Source organism: Hirundo rustica, chromosome 2 (assembly GCF_015227805.2).
Source record: "Hirundo rustica isolate bHirRus1 chromosome 2, bHirRus1.pri.v3, whole genome shotgun sequence".
Lineage (NCBI taxonomy): Eukaryota > Metazoa > Chordata > Aves > Passeriformes > Hirundinidae > Hirundo > Hirundo rustica.
Window position 1 is genome coordinate 28,106,303 of NC_053451.1, and position 23,615 is coordinate 28,129,917.

Consider the following 23,615-nt stretch of genomic DNA (forward strand, 5'->3'; position numbering starts at 1 on the left):
TATAACAACATTTCTGTTGTTATTATTTGGCAAAGGAAAACTATATGCTCAGGACAGATCCAAACCTCTAAGGCGGGGCTGTAGAATGGCACCAGAGGCTGTACATAGGGTTACATGCTACTTTTCCTTAAAAAGAAGCATTTTATGAGGTTAAGAGTTTTCAAATACAAACCATATCATGATCCCAAAAGACTGTTGCTTGCAAACAGTGCTGAAAGATTTTTGGACTTGGAAAGCAGCGTAATAATGTAAGTGCTACCATATAATAATGAAAACATTTTGTTCTCTGCATTTCCATTCTTAAGATCCAAATCAACTGGTGGGTATAGCAGATCTGTAGCTGTAAAAATCTGCATAATCATACCAAAATTTAACTGTGCAGAGCAAGATGAGGATTTTCATCTTCAAGAAATACAGGTCCCCGGTGTCTGCTGTGTGAGCTTCAGGTACCAGGGACCAGCATAAACCGGGAGGTCAGACTTTTTCATTGTGAGCTGGAAGAAGACCCCAGTCTTGAAAAGAAAACCGAGCAAGCAATGATTTTTTTTATTATTTTTTTTTTTCCTTCCCTCGCGGTAGCGTCCTGCTGCAGGGTTAAGTACCCGAGTGCCAACCTGTCGAGTGCCGCTGCACGGGGAGCCGCAGGATCAGCGCCCCGAAGCCCGGCTGCAGAGAGTCTCATGGAGAGGTATCCGACTTCCCCGCGCCTCCGGGGCGGTACGCGCGGTGCCTGCCCGGCGCCGCCGCTACCTGCGGGGCAGCGCGGGGCGGCGCGGAGCGAGGAGCGCCCGGGCGGGTCCCCGCGGTCGCCGCCGCCGCCCGCCCCGCCTTGCGTGGCCCGTGGGAGCGGGCCCGGGTGCCGGAGGCGGCGGGGAGGGCTGGGACGGGGCCCTGGCCAGGGGTTTCTCTCTCCCCCACCCCCTCCTCCCCTCGCCCCCGGTTCCCGTGAGGCTGCAAGTGCCGCCGCAGCAGCTGGGGGGCCGGCGGGGGATGCTGCTGCCGCCGCCCTGCCCAGCGCCGGAGTGAGGGCAGGAGCTGGTGGCGGCAGGAGCGGCCCCGGCGGCGGGACGAGGTGAGCGGGGCGCGGGCCCTCGGGGCGGTGGGAGCGCGCCCGGGATGGGAGCGGGGCCGGGGCGGGCAGCGCTCCCACCGGGACCAGCCCGCCCGCGCTGGGGTCACACGGGGGAGCGACGGACGGGGCGCAGCACGCGGGGTCTGACGGGCGGGGAGCGCTGCGCGGCGCCGGGTCCGGCTTTGGGGTGCAGAAACCTGGAGAAGCAGAGCCCCGGGCAGGGCGGGGTGCGGATCGAGACGAGGGCGACGGGGAGCCGGGGGCACTTCAGGCTGAGCCCGGCCGGCCGTGCCAGATTGCAGACGTAATTCCACGGAGAGACCCCTCCGCCTCCCCTCCCCAAATCTTGAGCAGGGTGGTTTCTGATACTTGTAGGATCAGGCGAAAGGAGAAATTTCCGCAGAGCTCTGAGGTGTTTTCTCTGGCTCAAGTTATCTAGAAATAATATTGAGGGGAAGAAGAACAGTAATTCATAACAAAACTTTAAAGAGCAACAAGTTGTTTTACTGAAATCACACGCTCTGGGAAAAAAAAAAATCGCCTAGCTGATCCTGATAGAAAGTGACTGATAGCAGGACCTTGAAAATTAATTTATACCACAGCTGCGAGTTTCTGAAGCCTTAGCACTATTCAAAACAAATTTCACCGTATGTCTGAAGAGAGTTTTCGAGAAGTCCAGAATCTGCCCTTAAAATCTTCATTTTTACTTACGTAGATATGGGATATGATGCTTAAAATTATTTTCGTATCTGTTTGAGGTGTTTCCCTTTTTACTGATTTTTTATTTTTCCTGCTTGAAACAGGTGGTCCATTTTGTACTGTTGCTCCCTCTCAGGCTCTGTCCCCAAAACCACCTCTGTGTGCCTTTCTGTGCAGGCATGGTGCAAACTAGATTAACCTTGTTGGACACTCTGGGCTGGATTTAAAGGAGGGGGCTAGTAGCCCTTCATCTCCCAGCCACGGCCAGTGCAGTTCTCCTGTTTGGTCGTGTATCATGGAGGAGAGTGACTTTGCAGGCTTTTCCCGATTTCCCCTTTTTAGTAGCGTCTCTGTTACAGTTGGGACTTTTTTGCCTCCTACTCGAGTTTCATCACCCGGCGTAAACGCAGAGAGGATGTGCTGGGAGGGGCAAGGTCAGGGGAGTATCAGTGAGGCGTTGTTAAGGCTATTTCCCAGGCACCGTAGTGCTCCTGAAAGTGCTTATGCTAATTGTGGAAATTAGAGACCTTAACTCCTGTTCTTGATTTAGTCTGAGGCTGGGCAGTTGTGCACCTTTTTCACTTACTGTTCTATGCATCTCCCCTCACCACACTGCAGGACTAAGCTCTCTTCGCAATGAGAAATAGAAATTTTAGCCCTAAGAAGCAAATCTGTTTCTGTGTTCTGTGCATTCACTGGGGTCTGGCCATTGATCCCTGTGTTGTGAAGATGGAATTCTTACATCTTTTCTAGCTGTAAGAGTGAAAAAATTAATTGGATGATTACTGGGAATATGTTTAACTGAGCAGTGGTAATGGCTGTTCAGATGAAATACTATTCCAAAATGTAGCTGGCATTTAATTGATGTAATTGATATTGTTGAAAAGTAATTATTTTTAAAGAAGATTGATTATGGCAAGTTAGTGACTAGAAACCATACAAAGCATCCCAAAGCAAACTCTTTTGTTCTAGGACATGACAAGGCTGATGTTTTGACACATCTATAAAATTATTAGGGTGACCCTAACTCTGTGCCCAAGTGTGTGTCAAATCTCATTACAACAGTTGACACCAGACTCTTCTACCCTTAACTTCTCAGAAAGGCTAGTGATGGAGTGGATGACATGTAGGCAAAGTTTCGACATCACTCTCATAATGTCAATAGACCAATATTGGCAGAAAAAGTTGACTAGCTCCCTGCTGTGTTAAACCTTATGGCTTGGTGGGAGAATTCAGATCCCAGGTCTGTCACCCTTTCTACTGCTCTCAAACCTCAATATTTTCTTGATATTTGATAAGATTATTAGGATTGTCTTCTGAATTATGAGCAGAAATGTCAAATGAGACAAGGGGACCTTTTCAGTTTATTCTCATTCTATCTGCATGTTGGTTGCAAGCTGTTACATCTACTGTTGGTTGCAAACAACCTCTTCTGCATAAATTGACAGCCTTTCTCAGTCACTTATTAACTGCAAGAACGCAGAATTCTTTACCTGCACTAATTTGTGCCAACGATTTTGAGAACATTATTGACACCAAGTAGACTGAGGGAGAACATTGACAGAAAGGTGGTAGCTTTAGTAACAGTCTTCTCTGCACATCTACATGAAATGATGGTGAAGGGAACACAATCTAGTGACTCCGTAAAGATCATTCCAGAATCTGTTCTGGGCTTGGACGCTGACCTCAGACAAAAAATTTTCTTTCCGTTTTCTGGTTTCAAAAAAGCGAGGACAAGAGCTATACCTCACAGGATCTTGGCTAGAAACAGGGGTTTCTAAAGCACGCTGGAATTTCCATGCAAAAAACTTTGCATTGTTTTATAGTATGGCTGACATATGAGAACAGACAAAGCAGAGGGGTTCAAAAGTGTCTGATCATTTTCCCCTCCATTTTCAGGATGATTCATCTGATTGTTGTGGTGCATAGGGTCAGTTGACCACTTCTCTGATCTGCAGCCTGCATGTGGTCCTTATAACTAGAACCCCTGTGTCTGAAACCAGTTTTACTGATCTAAATCCATGTTGGAGTTAGAGGGAAGACTTTATGCTACTGAACTTTTAATTTTTATTTATTAATAGTTAATTTGAGGCACTTGGGGCTGGCATATTAACCTGCCTCTGCCTCCATTGCCTGGAATAGAGACTACTTGGTGTTGAATACTTTGGTGGATGAGATACAGAACACCTGGGTGAGTGTCTGATATGGGTAAAGCAGTTAGTAAGTGCCTGGGTCATGATTTTTGATTCTTGAAAAATATTGGTGGGGGGGGAAGGAAGGGGAAGGAAATGTTAAACCCAGCTGTGACATTGCAGATATAAATATGCAATGTTCTCTTAGGCAGAAAGTGAGGGCAATAGTGCTATGTCCTCAGCTGGGAGACAGATTTGAACCAGAGTTCCTCTGGAGTTGTCAGAATGCAAGTACTTGTAGTTAATGGTGGCACTGTGCATGTTACAGACAGAGACCGTTCCAACACAGTGCACAGGGAGTGGGAATCTGCCATGATACATGCAAAGAGAAGAAAAGGATGACAGATAAAAAAAAAAGAAGGATGGGGAAGAGAAAAGAGACAGGAGGCAAGGGTGGCAATGATCCTAGCAAAGGGAACATTTTCCAGTAAGCAGTTCTGAATGTGATGTAAAAAATAACAACTGAAAGTTTTATTTTACTACACAGAGCCCAAATTCTTCCTTTGATCTCTGTACAAGCTTCCTTTTGGCATCTGTGGGAGATCAGTGGAGAGTGAGGAGTCTTGAATTTATGATGCAGCCTGTAGCCAGTCATGAAATGGAATTTAGTCCTCTCAAAAAATTATTACATAGCTGTGAGTCAGCCAGAAGGTACATGTATTGTTCTGAAATAAATGATAAAAGTCAGTCAACACAAAGACATGTCACAACCAAAACAGGAGGAAAGTTATGTGAATAGTCTGATCATTGCAGCTAAATTTTTGGCTTCTGTTTAAAAAAATTATCTTGGTGACCATGCTAGCACCTACAGGAATTCCTTGATGGATTTTTTTGTTTGTTTTTTCTGTAATAGTTTGCACAAATACACTGGTTTTGAGATGTGTGACTGTATTCAGCATCTAAAACCAGGTATTTTATCTTAAATAAGTTAGAAATGCATTAAGTAACCTCTAATGAGCAACAATAAATGTACTACAACACTTTCTTAAATTACGGAATCTGTTTAGTAATTTTTCCTAATTAAAATTCCTACTTGAAAATAGCAATTGGGAGCTTTAAAAAGATAGATAACAGATGCACCAACCTGTCAGAGCAAACCAAATACACAGGAAATCATTAAACTTAAAACAGCTGATTTCAGATTATTTTTCAGATGATTAACATGAATAGTCAACATATGTGTAGGTCTGCTAATCTACAGAAAGATCATTTTTACTTGAAAGAATTTGCTTTTCAATGATTCTCTTTGCCTGTTGGGCTGCTGATATTCTTGGACACTTGGTATCTTGAATTAAAACATTGGGAAACGAGGGGTTTGGGGGTTCTTTACATACACACTATGATAAGCAGAACATTTAGGAGCAACCCAAAGCAAAATCTGATATTGAAGTGTCAGTAGAAATCATTCCTGCTGTAAGCAGCTCTGCTGACTTTCTGCTTTCAGTCAGAAAATCCTTCCAGCACCACTGTACTGTTCAGAGTCTGCTGGGTTTCGCAAGCAATGGGGCTCCTGACCTGATGCTTGTCTTCACTTAGGAGAACATGTTATAAACCAGAATAGTGGTCTACAGTATGCTCTGCAAACAGAAAAGAGAGCTGGTCCCTGCCACAGAGTGCTGAAGTTGTCTTAGGCAGATTAGGTTAAGGAGATGAAAGACTCTTCATCTTTCAATTTCATGTCATCTCCTCAAGACAGAGCTTAACAGATGCTGTCCTTTCCTCCAAGAAGTATTATCTAACTTATATTTTCTGCTTTCTGTCCTCTGTGCTTTCTTTTTACCTTTTAGCCCTAATCTTCCTGAAAAGGAAGACATTCATTCCTCATTCCTGTTTTTCTACCCTCCTGCTCACCCATGGCCTGGCACTATTAATTAAGCTTTACTTGTGAAGTTTGTTTAAGAACTGCCTGTGTAAAGAAACATTTCTAAAGACTGTTGAATGAATGTAATACTGTGGGGGGATTTCCTCTGACCCCATTATGATTGGCTCCTCTAGTACGAACTAGACATGGATACATAAGGGTTGAGAGCAGACTGATTGGTCCAGAGAATGCAAAAGTTTTGTGTCTCATACTCACTGTTAGTGTCAGTGTCCACCAAACTCAGGAGCCCCATGGAACCATTCACTCATGGCTGTGTTCACGTGGGCCACTGCACAAAACTCCACAGTGACAAGGGAAAAGGGAGGTTGAGGTCTGGTGGTGATGGAGTTCATCAGTGACTTTACAGATTAGGGACCTATGGGTCACACAGTTTTGTTTGCACCCTTTCATCTTCCCAGAAAGATTCAAGTACCTTTAAAATTTTCATTGAGTCCATTCCAGGTGCACAGAGTAGATCTTTTGCAGGTCCTGTGTCACCTCTGTCAGACGCTGCAGTTATCTCTGATATTCTAGCAAAGCATGAAGTGCAGGCAAGTTTAAATATCTGGACTAGTGCCTTAACAGTAGGTGCTTGTGGAAGGGATTTTTTCCTTATTCCCATCTTCTTCCACCTTTCACCTCACTGCTGTCTTTACTACACAACACACATTTTTTGACGCTGCTTGAAACCCTGTTGTGAGACGCCATGACTGAATGGGACCACATGTACCACACTCAGTCTGCTATTGTCGTTGTTTCCAAGATGACCAATTTAGCTCTATATATGTTTTTAAATATTTTGAATGTGTCATAATTGGTACTCACCAGGACATTTTGACTAACCCTGGGCAAGCCAGCTGTCCAAGCCCTGCAACAAAGATCCAGTTTTCAGACCTCTCTGAGAACATGTTCTACCTTTAGCCTTTGAGGAGTAATTTAACTAAGCGATACCCAGACAACAACAAGCAGTACACTCTACACCAGATGCAATTCTTTTTATATGAGCGTTCTGTGAGTATTTTGAATTGTGGGGGTAGTTCCTTACAGGAACTTTGTGTTGGAAAGACAACAATCTGCTCAAAGGACAACTAATCTATGCCACATATAAATCCCACAGATATTTTATGCCTTCTGCATAGCCATATATTTTGTAAGACTGTCGTATTCTTGCACAAATTATAAAATGTCATACTCCGCTGATGAATCTCCTCCATTTAGTGGCCTTCAGCATGGGAAGAACACATAGATTTATAAACAAAGCTGTAATACTAAATCTTCTGCTGCCTGTGTTTATTATTTCAGGGAACATGCCTATAATCCTTATCTCACCTTAGGGAGGCAACTGTAATTCTCCTGGTTTACATGTTAGAGATTGAAGGGACTCAGTTAGTGAGTGACAAACTGAGTATAAAAGTCTGGTTTCGAAGTAACAGAAATAGGTTCCACATTTTGTGCCATGATGTCTTTTCAGTACATTGCTTGATATGATATCCTTGTCTAAAGCATTGTAATGAGGTTACAGACATGAATATCATCAGTGATGTGTGAATATATATGCATGTATAAATATGAATTCTTAATATAATTTAGAATTCTGTCTTTAACAAACACATTGATAACATATTGTGTTTCTTTTACTTCCCAGGATAGTCCTGAGTTGAGTAATTTCAGCAGCTAGCTAGGGTACAATTATTGCTGCTTTCATTTTTTAAGAAACAGCGTTTACATAGTTAATAATCTCTGATGTGTCATGTCCATTTTCATACCAAAGCCTTCGAAAGCATCAGTCAATCAGAAAGCTGAGCTTAATCTTAAACAGGCCTTTACCCTCCCTCCTCCACAGTTATATCACATGCTTTGAATACTCTGCCTGGGAGCTTTCAGCTGAGAGATTTGAGCAGTGTCTGTCCATGAAGTGGTGCAGGATGCACAGTGTCAGTGTACTAGCTTGCAGAGATGAGATCCCAATCCTCCAGGCTTAAGCAGCAGCTGGATGACCTTCTGGGGGTGGAAAATTCTTTGTGGCTTAAGAGGGTGATGAGTATCTCAAGAACATTTGAGGATTTGAACTTTAGCTCCTCAGTGTTAGTAATTGCAACCTCCTCCTCTTCTGCTCTATTTGTTTTACTCAAGCACTGAAGTTTTGGTTCACAGCCATGAAAGGTGAAGGTGTTTAGTTTAATTTGAAAACTGAGGTTCAAGTGAAACCCCATGTGGTGTCTGATCACCAAAGTCACAGGTACATTGTTGCTAAGATTGTGCTCTGACCATGGGTGCATCTGGAACTCTGTGGCTGGAATCTGACACAGGCATGATCAGTCACCATATACTGGAAATAGACAGAATGAAGTTGATTAAGTCTTTGGTAGATGTCTTGCTTTAGTTATTTTCATTGCTGCCATAGAGTCTATTTCAGTTTTCAGTTGGTAAACTGCGGCATTTTATGGAGGACAAGGAAAATTGGAAAGGAACTCAGTACAATCAGAAATATCCATACGTTCTGCTCGTTGTCATAGATGAACAATATGGAGAGAAGTGCAGTGGTTCTCCATGCCGTTGGACTTCCTGTGTGCAGTGATAGAGCTGAAGGTATGAATGTAGGAGCCTGGATCCAGCCATTTTCCCCTGCTTGTCAAACTGGAATTGCTCTAGCTGAAATAGGACATGTCTGATGTTTTATCATCAGCACCACAGCTGGCAGCACAGCGCAATGAGAGATGCTGCAGGGTTAGTACTGAAACCAACAGCAGTGAGAAGGTCTGGAGTATGTGGGGAGATGTGACAAGAGGCAGCAGTGGGGTGGGAATTGAGGCAGACAGAGAGCTGGCACTCTGCCTAAAGGAAATGTGGGAAGATTATCATCCTTGCTGGAGTGAACAGGGTAAACAAGGGGAAACAACAGACTGTGAGGATGAGTGCTCCTTGTTTGTTGTTTGTATGAGGATGAGATGCTTTCCCTATATACTACCTGTTTTCTTTCTCCCCTAATAACTTATTTCTTGCATTGTGCATCAGAATGTATTTGTAGAAATAGAATAATTGTCTGCTACTGACACTGAGGCATAGCACTTAATTTTTCTTGATTCTAAGTAAGGACTATTATTAGTTATAGCTGCAGATGATCGTATTTCTAAGAGCCTTTAGGTTGGTGACAGTGCCTGGCAGATGACACTGAAAATACTGATAAGATCCTGTGAGAAGAGACCATTGACAAAGATTATTATAGAGGAACAGATTATTTTTATGTGACTATAAAAAAAAGAGTGTAAATTACTTACATTGAAAATACTTATGTTTCCTGAAACTTTTAGAGTTTTGCCAAAATGTCTTTCCTACAAGCAATGCCATGACATTGTTAATACTTGCAGTTTTTAAAGTGAAAATTATATTCTGGGAGGGGATTTGTATCAGTCTCATTTTCATACTCAATATGTATTTTGTGATGTTTATCAGGGCAATAGCTGCAATTACTGAAGTCTAAAACAAATCTTGGTGCTGTAATTTCTATTAACATTGCAAAACAGGCAGACAGCAATTTGTATCCTCTCTTTTTGTATACCTTGCCCAAAGAATTACTAACATGTAACTGAGACTAGTTGACAGTTGTGCCAACAACCTGGGGGCTGCAGAAAACTGTAGATGACACCGAGGGTGCAATCTGTCCTCACAATTTCCTGTTGCTGTTAGCAATTTGTAAACTGGCAAGTAGGTTTGGAAGGATGTCCATTAAAAACAGTAAATCTTGTAAATTTTGAGTACACTTTGCACGCAACACACGTGGACTATTAAGAATTTGTTGTTACTATAGGCAGTGTTTGAAACAACCCCACATTATATAGCCTTGTTTGAAAGGTCTTTTGTTCTAAATCAAAACATATTGAAATAGCTGTCTCAGAAATATGAAAGGTTGACTTGATAGAGTTTTAAACATACAATTCCAGACAGTAAAAATGTTGACAACAGCTTGGCATTGAGATACTGTTCTTCATCCAAAGATCTGAAAGAGCTTTTAAAAATGTCTAATTGCAGTGTAACAACTTCCCATTTTGTAGCAAGGATTATTAAAGTAGAAAAAATGCACAACTATGATTTTCAGGTTGAGATTTCTATTGTTGGATACTTACACTCGTATCCATGTCCTTGAATTAAGTATAGGTTTAGATGGCAACTTATATTCAATTTTGAAAAATGATCTGATTTCCAGGCCCAGAAATTGAAAGGACGAATTTTTGATAAGCATATGAAACATGTAAAAGCCTAAATATTTTGTTCCTCACTGGGATTCATCCTTTTTTCCTCTTTTCTTTTGATGGTTTGTCTCTGGCTTTAGACAGTAATTGTAGTTAATGTATCTCTGTGATGCTCACACTAATATTACACCTCTCCTTCAAAAGCAAAGCACTAAAAATTATTCAGGTATCTAATAACCTTACAACTAGGAAGGAAAGAGAGTTCATAATTCTTAGTTAAGCATGTAATGCAGCAGTGCTGCTGTGTACCTAACAATGCACATGTCCTTCCTAGGTTAAGTATTTTAGATGAGCAAGAGCTCGCATCCTGTTGGGAAAAGGGATTATGAGACCTATATCTCTTAATTGAGAGAACAAGATTTCACTAAAAGAGCTGGCAGTAGTGTTAGATAACTCATGGCTCTCATCTTTTCTTTTCCATGCTGTGGGCTGATAGAAATTGAACACAATGACCTGTGGGATCATAGAATTGTTTGGGTTGGAAGAAGGCTTAAAGATCATTCCATTCTGATCTCCCTGCCATGGACAGGGACACCGTCCATCAGACCAGGTTTCTTAGAGTCCCATCCAGCCTGGCCTCAAATACTTCCAGTGATGGGACCTCCACAGCTTTTCTGAGAAACCTGTTCCAGTGTCTCAACATCCTCACAGGGAAGAATTTTTCCCTAATATCTAATCTAAACCTCTTTCATAAACCTCTTTTCTAAACTTCTCATACGGTCCCTACATCCCTTTGTAAAAAGTCCTTCTCCAGCAGTCTTGCAGCCCTTTTTTTTGAAAGGCTTCCATATGGTGTCCCTCAGACTTCTCTTTTCCAGGCTTATGACAGAGACCCCAGAGCTGGATGCAGCACTCCAAGTAGGGTCTCATGAAAGTGGAATAGAGAAAGAGAATCAAATCCTTGGACCTGGTGGCCAGCCAGGATGTGGTTGGTTTTATTGGCTGGAAGTGCACGTTGCTGCTTTATGTCATCTTTCCATCCACCAACACCCCAAGACCTCCTTGAGCTGCTCTCAGTTGCCTTGCCTGTGCTCTCTGCCTCTCTTGCCTGTATACTTAGCCCAGTTTAAATTAAGGCACTCTAAGTTAATATAATGGCATTGTTTCATCCAAAAAGTTCACAGAGGAGAGTTTTTCAGTTGAACTGTTTCTGAAATCCAGAGACCTATTGCCTTAGTATCAGCCAGCTCACTTAATGTTTCCTGTGCCTCGGGAAAACACCTGTGAGAATTAATGTTCACCTTCTCCCTGTGGTCCAGAATTACCAAATACCCTGCTGGAACCACAGGCAAGTGGGTGATAGAGCAGTCCTGTCGCTACACTGTGGCATGCAGGGCCACATGGGGCTGGCCTCTCTACGTGTTACTAGATTTGGGCAACTGCAAGGATGTCATAAAGCTATTTTTGTTTCACCTTTGCTGGTCTTATGCCAAGAGCAGTTGGAGAACCTTGGCATGACTTGTACAGAGATGTTTACTTCTGTGTAATTGTTTGCTGCAGCACAAAGTCTCTTCTCAGTCAACTGTTTAAACTATGGGTGGTAACAGATGCTTAGATTCATTGCTTTCTGCTATCTTTAATTTTTATTAATAAAGCAATAAAATCCTTATCTGCATTGATTGTGTAAATTGTAAAGAGGCAAAACATAAACCTCTGCCCCACAGTTTATTTCATTTGTAAAGCCCTCTGCAGGCCTGACATCTGTTTAACATGGTGTATGTTTACAGTACAACTTAAATGGTTAAGAGTAATAATCGTATTTAAAAATATACAGATGTCTTCAGTCTGAACAAAATTCGTAACTATATCAGATTGCAAACCTTTTCCCAATTCTTATTCACTATACCTCTATTTCTTTAGGCATTTTTCCTAAATGCCTAAAGAAAGAAGATCTTGTGGTTCCTCTGCAGATTGATAACTGAGCTGTCCTTCTTACACTGTCTTCTTGGACCATTTCCTCAGAAATATTCTTCATGCTCCAAGACTCTACATTAATACATATAAAACTACAGTAACAGCTGCTTGACATGATATTATTCTAGGAATACTCTACGACTGTGTAAACACAGGTTGTGTGATAAAGTGAATCTCAATTGAAAAATCAAAAGGTCATTCTCGTTCATTCTGTACTGAGATGAAAAATGAAAAAAAATGGATGAATAGAGCAGACTTGAGCTCATGTTGTGAAGCTGAGCTAGTTATTTCTTCAGCTCTGTTCTAGGTCATGTGTTTCCATGACAGAAGCAATTTCAACTCATTTATATAAAATAGCAAAATAATCATTCAGGTTCAATTGTATTTTGAGGAAAAACTCCCACTACCTGTCTAGAGTGTGATTTAATCATGCATAAGTAATCATGTAATTACAAAAGAAATATAGGTAAAATTGAAAGCAGGTTCTGAAATTTTAATTAGCTTTACACAGATTTTAATATTTGTTTAGAAATTTGTATTAGGAATCAATTTAGTTTGCAGTTCTTCAAGTAATATTAGCTATCCCATGGTCTTAAATTGTAATTAGTTTGGAAATTAGAAAGCATGTGGAGGGCTGTTGGATCCTTTTGAGATCATACAATATCAAGAGAAAGGAATCTTGTCAAGTGTTGTTTGTCTGGACACCTCTTTTGCACTGAAAAATTAGAGCAGAGTTTGAACCTTTGTTCAAAGCTATGTCCTCTTTTAATCCAGCTCCTGGCTTTCTGGGGCTGTGCATTTTCCCTATATTTCCTGTTGTCATACCTTCCCACACTACAAGTTTGATTTGATCCTCTTGCTGTGTGGTCTGACCATAGGCAAATGGTCACATTTGGAGGTTCATGCTCTGCAGGTGAGATATGTGTTCTTCATCCCAGGTTAAAACACCAGTTTTTGAGACCTGAGCCCAGCATCTGAGCAGCCTGCCGGCATGTTCACCAACAAAACAGCAGATGCTTGTGGTTCTCTGTGAATAGGGAAGAGGATACTGAGGATGTTGTGGATTATACTGCTCCAAAGAAGTGAGGGTAAGATTTGACAGAGAAACTGAAATTATGTAAATCAAGTCATGGAAGCATATAAGTTACAGAGAGAATTTCTTCCTTTCAGGTGATTTCCTACTTTCCTTTTATCATTGTAGCTCTGTTTTTTTAGCAATGCGTTTTGCTGGAGCTCTATTGGAAACAGATTTATATTTGAATATCTACATATTTATAGGTCTATATAAGACTCTCTGGCTTAGGGAAATCTGATCTAAATGCAATGATTAATCCATTTCAATGTGTGTCAAATGCATTACCAGTAAATTTTGCTTAAACAGAAACCTGTCTCAAGGCCTGAACCTCTTAGGGTGATGGACCTATGTGACCATATTGGTTTGGAATCTCTGCCCTTGCAAACGAGACATTGGGGGTTTTCCCATAAAAACGGTGTTGTTTTAAAGCTGCAAGTTTTGCAGGGCTGCCATGATGCAAACTTTATTCAACATGGCTAGATCCTAGAAGATGCAGCAAAGTTGATAGGAACAGTTAGGCTGATAGCATATAGACTGACAAACACACAAAGGCACACTGATGGGTTTATGTGTTTCTAAATACATAAATACATGAAATACCTGAATATAAACATATGTTATAAATTCAGAAATATTAATCACCCAAATACAAAAATATGAGCAATGGGGGTGTCTGAATCATAGTTCTCAATAGAAGGTATCATGACAAATGCCTGTGGTAAGGACAATTGGCTGAAAAATTGCCCACCTTTGACAAAGGAAAAGGAAGCGTTGAACTTGGGTTCCTGGATCTCAGCAGAGCAGTACTCATTTTTTGTCTCCTGAGTATAGTTTGAGCATTGACTCTTCCTGATGGTCTGAACATGTGTACAGTAATATGGTTGGGAAACTTACCCAGCTGTGTCCTTCAGTCAGGACAGACTGAAGATAGAAAATCAGTATGGGCTTTTAAAAACACCCTTGATATGTATGTCAGTAAGTATGTCAGAAAATTTAAACACCAGTGAAAATTTACTGGCTCAAAAATACAGCAGGCTTACAAAAATAGGTTTTTTAAAAGTGATGATGTAAGAGTATGTGTAAGTCTTAGCAGTAAGAATATTCATTGCTAATAAGGACACTTACTGATAGTAACAGGAAGTTCTTTTGCCTTAGTGCTTAAGGAACTTAAAATTGTTGGAGATTATGGTAGGACCTGAGGTGGGAGGTTAACAATCCCAGCTCATTGTGTCCTGTTCTGAAATGAGCAGTGATGATTTCTGCTGCAGAGAGAACCTGGGCAAATTATAGGTAGATGAGAGTACATTCTTCTTTTTTTGTTGTTGTTTCTGTATCTGTAAATAAATTTCAGTGTAATACTGTAATACTGAGATGATACTAATAAAAGTAATACGTTCTTGTAGTTATCACCTAATAATATGTCACTTAATAATCTCTCTATAAAATAAATAATAGAATTTTTCTTTGTGTCTCTCCAGAAAGCTCTTTGCTGTTTTCCTCTAAACTCTGAACACAAGATCCCTTGATACTGATGTTCCAGACAGACCTATTAGATCTGAGCCTCCAGACAGAGAAATTGAATTTACAGGCTTGATGTTGTAAGGTTTCAAAGAGCCGAAGGGGTGGAGAGAGACTGGCATGAAATAGTACACTTTTCTCAGTTTCACTTTTGGGAAATTAAATAACCATTTACAAATAAAATCATGAAAGCATTTCTTTAAATTAGCTATGTAAGCATTAGCTGTTCATTACATTCTCCCACTTGCAAACAAATTGTAGCAAAGTATAATTTGTCTTCCAAGAGTGTGGTGGCAAGGATTAATTTTATGTTTGTTAGGAAGTCTTAGATCCATGGAGGGAAGCTATGAGAGGTGTACACAGATCATTATCATAATTTTATATAGAATAATATTGTGGTTTTTCATTTTGCTGAGGAACGATTATTCAGTCTCAACATCCTCCATCCTCCACAAAAGTGGTCACAGCTAATTGTTATCTATTTATTGGCTAGGGAACCAGAAAATTCTTTTACTGCATTCAATGTTGCACAAGAAGTAAATGACTGAACAAGAAATTAAGCTGGCAAAGAAATTTGGCATATGCAGTGAACACTTGAAATCTTGCTGATGTAGTTGTTTACTGAAGTGCCTCCTATTACTGTTTTCTTTGCAGTGTTTCTGTAGCTAATGGGTTTACCTCAGAAAGAGGTTACAAATGCTAATGGTAGTTTTGTGCTCTCCTTGATTCCTTGCAGAAGGACCCAGAGGGGGATGCTTTGTTTTGTTTAAAATTGTTGCCTTCAGCTTTGTAGATGGCAAAAGAAGGGAATATGCTGTCTTCTGAAATTTTAGGACCAGCCTGCCTTGACCCTTTGTAATTTGGAAAGGTGATATCATGGAGTCTCTAGCAAGACTCTTTAATAATATTGTCTGACATGATCAAGGTAAGCAACAACAAAAGAGTTGAATGATTTGATTAAAATTTGCCGTTCCCAGTCACTTTGTAATGTTTGTTGCCTTGACTGTTGTGCTGGTACTTTTTTACTGCCAGTCTGCTGTTTTTATAGAATTTTCTAGTTTACAGAAATCCAGATTTGCTGAAGTGCATTCCTGTGGTATACCTAGGTCTGTCTCCAACAGTGGGAAGGGAGCTCCATTGATAGGTTTATTTTAAGAGTATTCCCTTTCATCTTGTAACATATTGCTCTTTAGATGGCTACAAATCTGGTAGGTTTGTTCTTAGCAAGGGCACGTTTTGAGTATTGAATCTGTACAGTTAAAAGCAAGAGAAAGTCAGACATCACTTTGGTGAGGGTTTGAGAATGCATTTCCAGGTTCAGTGTTTGTTTTTCCCTTTGTAAATGTGGGCAGCTCTCTAAAAACTGAGGTATCAATGAAATAACCTCTTGCTCATCTATATTTATTCTTCTTTTGAGGCCTTGTCTTTGCTCCCTTCAGTGTGTAAGTCAAAACAAGGCATCACACCATTGCTAACACTGCAGGTTTAGCGTGCTATCTGAACATCAAGCCAGGCTTGTTCTGCTTCACTACAGTAGCACCCACAGGAAAAGGGCTCTAGATCTGGAACATATCAGGGCTTTTTGTTTGTGCTTGAGACAAGTATACATGTGACCTAGACTTCAACTTTTACTGTGCTGACACTATAGGAAACACTTTCCTTGTCAGTGAGCTGATCTGCCAACACCAGTGGTTCTAACTAGTGGCTACTTTTTAGCTGATTTTCTGGTCATTTTGGTTAGATGGACTCTAGGAGGACTGCTGTAAACAGCTGAAACATCTATGTGGAGGAATTCCTCAATAACCAAAGTTTAGATGATCTGCAGCAGAATTCAGTATCACATTGTTCTCATTTTATGGCAATGGCACATCTACAGCACCATCTATACACACTGTCTCTCCTTATGCCCTGAAGCTTGTGTTGTGTCCTGAGGAGCTCTCAATACAAATGTTGTGAGACGTACAACATCACAGATACCTCTCCCTTACCAAAACACTATGCATGCCTTCTGCTTCACATTGACTCAGGAGAATCAAGCCTCTGAGTCATGCAGTGACTGATTTCCTTAAAAAAATATGTCCTTTTTTATTTTAAGATGTTGCAAGTCTACTAAATCTCTGGGTTTAAGTTTGTTACTTGCATCTCCCTGTACAAGTCTAGGGAGACAAGAAGAGAAAACAGTGAGTTGGTTGCACTTGGGATTCTCGCCAGTCTTTGTGGGATGGAAAATTCCTTCCTAATTCCATATCTGACTTTAAATTTGACCCTCAGCGTGTGAGCAAGTTAGACCAACATACGCACTTTAGGAAAAATAGATCCTTTGTGTCCTAGCAGGACACTGGTGCAACTTTTTCAGGGTCTCAGTCTAGCTGCTGCCAATCAGTGAAGCTTTGTCTTCCTTCAAGCATCCCAGAGCGTGCGGGTAAATTGGGCATCAGAAAAAAGAGCAGTCCTCTCCCTCCTGCAGGCTGTCCACAGAAGCCTTGAAACATGAGATTGAGTTATGGAGTCATTTCAATGCAGAGCCACGAGGAAGATGAGTGTGTTGAGCACAGCACAGAAGATCACTGGTGCCCAAGGGAGAGTTTAGTTTTGTACATGCCAACATTAGTGATCAATTATACACTAAAACTGTCTTCCTCACTGCAGGCTTTTGTGTTCGTATCAGCTTTTAACAAATGTGTCTTCATTTTAAAATCTAGAGAACTGATTAAAAAATATGGAATAGGTTCAGAATGAGATTGATCTCTGAGTGGTGTCTTTAGAAAATACTCCTTTTACTGATACCGTCTCCTAAACAAAACCTTTAAGATCAATCCATAAACTAGTTTGAACCTATTAATTGCACCTTTTAATCTGGTCAATCATATGCCTTGGGCATGTCCATGTTGTACTGGATATAGTTGTCTTTATCTAGTTCATAATTTCATAAAAAAACAGTGGAGGTTTTTAAAAATATGGTTTGAATTAATAATATTTTATCCTCATTGGTTTTTAGAAAGACTGCTAGCTTAACTCATTTCATTATTGTAACCAGACTGATATTGTGGTATGGTGCCTATAATTTCCTGGCTCTTCCTTCTTTAGTAGTTATTTAATAACTGCATACACTTGCAGTTCTCTGACCCTTTGAAATTTTCCCATTTTTCCATGAGTTGTTCAGTATCAACACTAGTGATTCGGAGAACTCCTTATTTAGTTTATGTTAGACTCCAGGCCTGTTGATTTGAAAACATTTAATTTTAGCAGATCTCGTCTCACATCTCCTTTTATTACCTACGGTGAATTTTGTTGGGCTGACGTAATATGGGATGATACTTTCTACAGCTTCATTCCAAGGACAAAACAATGTGCAAAGGACAAAATGTTTATTCGATATTTCCGCCTTTTTTGGATTGTCATTTACAGTTTTATCACCCGCATCTAGCAGTGGGCTCATGGCCAGTCTTGGGCACATTTTATATTTATAAAAATATCATTTTTCTTTCTTTACTTCTGTTAACTATTCAGTACTTCCTTGATCTTATAAACCTCCCTCATAAATTCCCTACATATTTAGAATCTTAGCATTTATTAATGGTTTTTACTTTCCCCTTCCCTCAATGCTACAAATAAGTGGGTTTTAGTATTTTTATTGCCAACTTTTTTTTCAGACAGCTTCTGGTTTAATGTGAATATTTTTGTGCCTGGAAGTGCATTTCTGGTCCATGATTGGATAAGCTTGACACTTTCATTTACATTTCCCATTTGATTTTACACTACCAGCCAGTGGGAATGACGATTGTTAAAGTTTGTCCTTTAAAGTTTGAATCTCCAGGCCTGGTTGAAACCAGCCCCCTCTTGCTGGCTAATGCCATATTCTGCTTGAATTGTAATTGAAATTGTAACCACATCACCAATATTGGTACCCAGGAAATTACCAGATGAAGGCAAGCGCTAAAACTTTCTAGTCCATCAAAAACAATTCTGAACTGATTGAGCTCCCACAGGGAAGTTTTTACGGTACCACTAGAGCACTGAGAAACTTAAAAGTAATCTCGTTGCTGGCCATTTGATGGGTTCAGCAATTCCCCCTCAGCACTTTTTTTTTCAAGTTAGCAAGGAAATCATAATAAGAAGCAGGCAGGAAACGTGAGTAAAAGGTTATTAGGAACGATTCCAGTGAGTTCCCCAAAGGAAGCGTGAGAGGTTGCCTGAAAATCCTTGAGTTCCTTTTCCTCCCACTGGCTGCTTGTGCTTGCTCCATGCTGTTTGCTGCACCTGTTCTTGTGTTGATGGAAATGTTTATAGAGCTGTGCTGTAAATAAGAGCACCAAGGTCCAATCAGATTTTTAAAGTGTTACCCATGAGGATATGTTCTTATTTACAGCAGAATCCTCTAGAACTTTTATCAGCCAAATATCTATTCTTGGAAGTTTTAGTACGAGACATGAATAAAACACAGGATATTTTGTACCAGTCCCCAAGGCAGAGAACTAAAGTAGATATAGGTTGTCCTTTACATGGTGGCAAATATAGAGCACTTCTGTGATTTCAATGCTGGAAGAGCAATTCTGGCTCCAGTTTAAGGAGACTCTACTTGGAGATAATATAGGACTCCCACTCAGAGAGGAAAGGGAGGAAACAAAGTCAGGTAGATAGCTGGGATCTTTTGGGGGTTGATGAGAGCTCATTAAAAAAGACCATCCAAAGGGAAGGCTGTCCTTTCCACTGCAAAGTAAAATTTTTGGTTTATCACTTTAGGTGAAGGGGAATCTGGTTCATCCCCTGGTCTTTCACTCTTCTTGTTGCTGAAGAACAGAACCCTAAAGGAAGAGATTCCTCACCTTTTGAAACTTTTAAGAGGTTCTATATTTCTTTCTCTTTTTCTGAGATCTTCTGAGGCAAGGGGTAGTTTATGGGATGCCAGAAAAAAAAAAAACCAAAACAACTGAATAATTCAAAAGAGGATAGGTTGGTTTTCTTTATGTAGGTAGCAAGATTCCTGCCAGGAGAGGAGAAAGTATGGCTGAGAAATGGTGAATGAGCCTTTGGCTAGTGTATGAGCTGTTTTCTTTGCTGTTCCTGAAATAGTCACCCTTGGCACCTGCCTTTCCTCTCACCTTTTCTCCCACTCACCTTTCCCCTCCCACTTAGATAATGAGACCACAAATTATCTCAGCCCTTAGTAAGAACAAAGTGGGGATGCAGTAAAGCCCTATTGGTAGGGGCCCAACTTCTGTAAAAGATGACTGGAAGTGGGAATGCTTATCCAAATCTGTCCCTCTTCTGGGTACTCCTTCATTTGACATGTTAATCCTGCCAACAGCAGAACTAGTCAGCATAATGCTCCATTATAAATGAAACTACACACATAAATATCTAGTCAAGGTAGAAAAATATGGGTTTGGTGAGCTTGCCTCTCCTCTCCTCTCCTCTCCTCTCCTCTCCTCTCCTCTCCTCTCCTCTCCTCTCCTCTCCTCTCCTCTCCTCTCCTCTCCTCTCCTCTCCTCTCCTCTCCTCTCCTCTCCTCTCCTCTCCTCTCCTCTCCTCTCCTCTCCTCTCCTCTCCTCTCCTCTCCTCTCCTCTCCTCTCCTCTCCCTCTCCTTTTTTTTCTTCCACCTGCTGAAATAAGCACAACAGAGCTGTTTCTTTATCATGCTCCTGCTCCTGCATTTTTCCAACCCAATTAGGCCATTACCAGGGCTAAATGAGGCATAGAGCCTCCAAAAGTCACACCGTCATCCCGGAAATGGAGCGCGTAGAGTTGCAGAGCTGGCAGGCAGGCGAGGTGGCTGAGGCTCACCAGAGTGTGACCCCAGGTGTTTTTCTGCTCCAGAAAGATCACCTTCAAAAAGGAGTGAGGGGGAAGTCAGTAAAAGAATATTATTTTTAAAAGCGCTGTGTTAACGAGAAGTGGCCGCATCGTGGTCAATTAACACAGTTGTGTTTCTCAGGGATGCACAGAGGAAGTGGGTGGCCACGGTGTCTTCTGATTTCTGGACCGTGTTGCAGAAAGGGCCTTGAAGACCATTAAAGCTTTCACATATCTTCCAGTAATTCTGGTATTAGTTTTTTGCTTCCTGGTCAAGAACTCCCTCCCTGCCCTTAGGTCTGTAGTAGACAATTCTACTTTTCTGACAGAGAGCTGGTATTCCAGCGTCCAGGCTCCCTATCCGGCTGAGAGCCTTCAATCATTTGTATCATGCCAGTTTCTGCAATAAAGCAGGATGCTCTTCAATTCTTTCCATGGCACAAATCCTGTATTAGCTTCTATTCCCAAGCTGCTGGGAACTCTGTGTTTGATACAGAAATGATGCAGAGGAGGAGGTCGTCTCTCCTGCCCTGAAGCTCTGGTATTCCTCACCAATGATGCTTAAATTATGAACTGGAAAAAATTATGTTGCAGTATCTAACACAATGGGAACAGGCCCTGTTTAGAAAGGCAGAGGACACAAAGCCAAGCAATTCAAGTCATTAAAGCCTGGGATCCCCTGCTTTATTTCAGAGAGGAGCTTTGCCAGAAAATATGATAATTTTCCATCATATGCTATTTCAAGAGCATAAGGTATTGTGTGCTGAGAGAAAAATAACACATGCACTCTTATGAATTTTATTTTTGTACAATGAAGATAATGGATGAAGTTCTTTGCTGTGAATACAAATTATTTTGGAAGCTTAATAGCTTTGCTCATCCCTACCTTCACTTGAGTTCTGCTGTCTTTACTCTCACTGAGCAATACCTTAGTTACCAGCTAAACCATATGAAAATTCCTGCAGAATGTGGTAGTAGTAATACTAATTTCACCAACTAAATAAATCTAGAAGTGAGAAAGATAAAATGCCTAGCCTTTTTCTGTTTTAAAAGCATGATAACGGACCTGTTGAGAGAGATGTTCTCAAAAGCCCACACTTGAGCATTATTAGACATGTTCCTTTGGATTTAGTTATTTGAGGTTCCAGTCTGTAAAGAGCATGCTCTTCAGCTGGGCAGTGTCCCCAGCAAGTGCCATGCTCCTGGTCTTTCTCAGTGCCAAATCCAGTTGATTAACCCAGTCATCACAGCAGTTTAACATAAACTGCCAGAATTTGCAGGAGAAAGCTAAGGTGAGGGTTCAAGATCTATTTTGATGACTCTTTGGAGCTCCTGATGACCTCCAGTAGTGAGGCAATAAAAAAAATCACAGTGACATTGTGGTATCTTCGGCGATTGTATCAGCTGAGGATAGCGACCGGGAAATTCCAATAGCGGAATATCTTGTTCACAGGAGAGTTTGATTTTTTTTTTTTAATTTTTTTTTTTTTTTTTTTTAATAAAATTAAGGCTGGTTTTCATAAACCTTTGTCCTATTTATTTAGGACATTAATCAACTGCTAGCTACTGGAGCTAGACACGCCCTTTATTAGACATTAGCCCTATAATAGCCTAACACAACATTTTTGAAGCAGGCATCACTGGATACTGCTAGAGGCTGGTTCTTATACCGAATGGACGGTGATTTGAATCTGGATGGTGATTTCCAGCATCTTCTTATATTATAGGGCAGATAACATGCATCTGTAGGGTTCAAGATGAATTCTGTAAAAAACTGAGAAAAGTGTTTACACTTCTTCACTTCATCTTTTACAAATTATTGTGGAAAGTTTGCTTCCTACAAGCTTGTAAATAATATGATGTATCCCTGAAGAGGGCAGGCGGTGCAATAGGGGAGACCAACACTGGCTGCTTGAATTGGTGTTGCTACTTGCCAGTACTGGCTGCGTGTCATGGGTCTGTGGTATCCTCTTACTGACATCCACAGAGTGCAGCCCCACAGGCCCAGCCAGCATTTCTTGGGTGAATAAAGTAAATAATCATAACTGATAAACAAGTTCTTGCATATCACATTGATCTTCCAGCACATTGCATAGGCAGATAAGGGTCACTGTTCCTATTCCAGAGGTCAATTTAGAGGGTACAGTACTATATTCATCCCTGTGCCCCATTCCATGGGACATGCTAGCACAAGCCAGCTCTGCAGAGAAAACTCAGCAAAACTTGCCTTCTCTCACTGTAGGACTAGAGTGGGACATGTGCCTGTCTGTGCCCATAACTCACCTCCTCTCACTCTTGCAGTTCTACTCTTGAATTTCTTCTATGCCTTTCACTGATCTATTTTAATGATTTTATGGGTTTAGCAGAACTTTTGTCCTTGCTGGAGTTCGATATTTCTGATTACCTTTCTAAGACTCCCTTTACATTGAGTCTGTTTTCTTCTCCTGGGGACCCTATTCACTCCTGCCTTCTCTTAACAGGAAGAGGTTCCATGTCGTGTACAGGCAAAAGAAATACAAAAAATAGAAAAGAATGTTCTGGTATTAGAATGAAAGGAGGAGAGAGAAGAAAACTGGAGAAGGAACAATAATTATTCCATCCAGAAAAACTTAATGAAGAGAAAATAAGCAATGGGAAAAAAAAAAAAAAAAAAAAAAAGCAACCTGTGACTGTGGAGAGCTAGAAATATAAGAGAAAAGATTGGGGGGAAAAGGCCACAAAAATCCATAAGAATTTAATAATAAATCATGCTGGACTCAGTATAAAAAGAAATTATCCCACACAAAGGAAGTGTTTATTTGTTTTTAAGAATAGTATAAATAAGAAAGGAGCAACCAGCCAGAGGCTACTTTAGTCTCTGATTCAGCAAACCACTAAAATACATGCTAAGCTTTTAAATCTACTAAATTTCATTAAAGACAAGTCTCACTAAAGTTGAGCACATACTTAAGTGTTTTTTCTGAATTGGATTTATGTTGAGACTGGCTCAGAATTACAGTTGTCCTTATTTTTGGTTCACTGAGGATTCTGCAGGAAAAAAAAAGTGATAAAGCATTTTACTTCAAGCACAGATGTTTTTTAAAAATAAAATCAAGTAAAATTAAAAGAAATTACTAAGCAAAATATGTTTTCCCCTTGTAAGCAATTTGAGAAAGCCAGATTTGAAAAAGTGTTCAGCTCTCAGATTTGTATTTCATTTTTTTGCTAGAGAAAACCTGAATCAGCCATGATTCAGCTGAT

At 40.7% G+C, this 23,615-nt stretch overlaps 1 protein-coding gene across 3 annotated transcripts in view; it reads left to right on the plus strand.

Annotated features, from left to right (window-relative positions):
• The first annotated feature begins 671 nt into the window (after positions 1 to 671).
• CASR (calcium sensing receptor) overlaps positions 672 to 23,615 on the plus strand; it is a 75,365-nt gene continuing 52,421 nt past the window's right edge. Inside the window, exon 1 of one of the 3 annotated variants that reach the window (XM_040057103.2) lies at positions 672 to 688. The gene's annotated coding sequence lies outside the window, so the exon portion shown is untranslated. Of the gene's footprint in view, positions 689 to 952; positions 1,073 to 8,395; positions 8,414 to 23,615 lie in introns of those variants that run through there. The other 2 variants (XM_040057102.2, XM_058419491.1) reach the window with 2 other exon arrangements.